The sequence below is a fragment of the Miscanthus floridulus genome, chromosome 10 (assembly GCF_019320115.1).
Source record: "Miscanthus floridulus cultivar M001 chromosome 10, ASM1932011v1, whole genome shotgun sequence".
Lineage (NCBI taxonomy): Eukaryota > Viridiplantae > Streptophyta > Magnoliopsida > Poales > Poaceae > Miscanthus > Miscanthus floridulus.
Window position 1 is genome coordinate 43,015,695 of NC_089589.1, and position 1,606 is coordinate 43,017,300.

At 41.2% G+C, this 1,606-nt stretch overlaps 1 non-coding gene across 1 annotated transcript; it reads left to right on the forward strand.

Annotated features, from left to right (window-relative positions):
- The first annotated feature begins 853 nt into the window (after window positions 1-853).
- On the forward strand, window positions 854-960 carry LOC136490325 (small nucleolar RNA R71). Its single transcript, XR_010767614.1, has one exon. It is a non-coding gene; the product is annotated as a small nucleolar RNA R71 (small nucleolar RNA).
- Window positions 961-1,606: the final 646 nt, after the last annotated feature.

The following is a 1,606-nucleotide window of genomic DNA, read 5'->3' on the forward strand; positions in this document are numbered from 1 at the left end:
TAGAAATGGCAATACCTCCATGTCATAGAATTCATGGGGGACTGTCCTACCTTTTCTTGGAGCTTAACGGGGGCTTCTTCTTCAGCTAGGGACTTCGATTACTACTTTCTTCTTCGTCGCTTAAGGATATGGTGGATCACGAGTGGTTTTTCCACCTCTTGTGGTTATAGCATTAACTTTTTCATTATGTGGAATTTTTGAAATCAAAGTAGCTAATTGATTTTCTAGCTTTTCATTAAAGTTAAGCTGGTTTCCTAAAGCTAGAGAAAATTCATCAAGTCTAGCATGAATATCTCCTAGACCCTATCATGGTCAAGCAATTTAGCATGAATTTGTTCATTGATTTTGGTTTGACTAAAAACAAGATCTCTAAGAGACGAATAATCGAAAGGATGAGTGGGTGAATTACTTTGATTAACTCATAGATTCCATCTCTGGTATGGCTGATGTGGAGGTGGTCTGTATCCACCATCATTGAGAAGGGATTTAAGGTCTCTATTGGGGCAGGCATCACTAGTGTGATTCATGCCTCCGCATTTTTCACACGAATAGGCTTACCTGTGGCTGCTTGGTTGCAAAATATTCTAGCTGCAGCACGATCTCTTTTCCAATTTGCTCTTTTTCTAACTTATTCAAAAGATATTCCATAGATAAAGAATTAACTTCATAAGTATGGGATGTACCTTTGAGATGTTCATCGGTCCATCCTTGGTTTTCTACCATCTTCTCGATCAACTCCTTTGCTTGCCCTACCTTCAGGGAGAAGAATGCTCCTCCAACGGCAGCATCAAGGTGTTGATGGGACTCCATTGAAAGTCTATGATAGAAATTTTGGATGAGCAGCCAGTCCTCCATTCCATGGTGAGGGCATGCTTGGACGTACTCTTGGAGTCGCTCCCATGCCCCCGGAATAGATTCTCGGGCTTGTTGTTTAAAGTTAGAAATTTTGCTACGAAGAAGATTTGTTTTTTTGACGGGGAAGAACTTGATGAGTAAGTCATTAGAACACTTCTCCCAAGTATTTAAGGTTCCTGCGTTGGAATAAAACCAATGCTTCGCTTTTTCGAGCGATGAAAAGGGAAAAAGTTAGAGTCGAATGGCGTCTTGTGAGACTCCTCTAATTGAGATTGTGTTGCAAATCTCCCAAAAATTATGAAGATGAGCATTGGCATCCTCGGAAGGTTTGCCATGAAAAGGGCTTGCTTGCACCATAGTTATTAGTGTTGGCTTAAGCACAAACTCTTCTTTTTCACTAAGAATATTAGGGCCTACGGCTACATTGGAGATAGTAGGGAAGGAATAATAGTGAATTGTCTTAACAAATGCACCAGAACTGGTTGATGCAGTACTGCCAGGATGAATAGGATTGGTGGGTGGAGGTTCTGAAAACACTGGTTCATTTGGGATTTCTGAATGGACTGGCTCAGTTTGTGGAGGATTTGGATGGATCGGGGGAGGTTTCTCTGAGGAGGGGTGAGACTAGTTCTCGCCCTTCAAAGGAGAACCTCAGGATCATCCTGAAAATCTTCCGACAAATTGAATCCACCCATACTTGACTTTGTTGTAAACAAAGCAAGCAGACTCTAAACAAGGAAAAATCACTAAA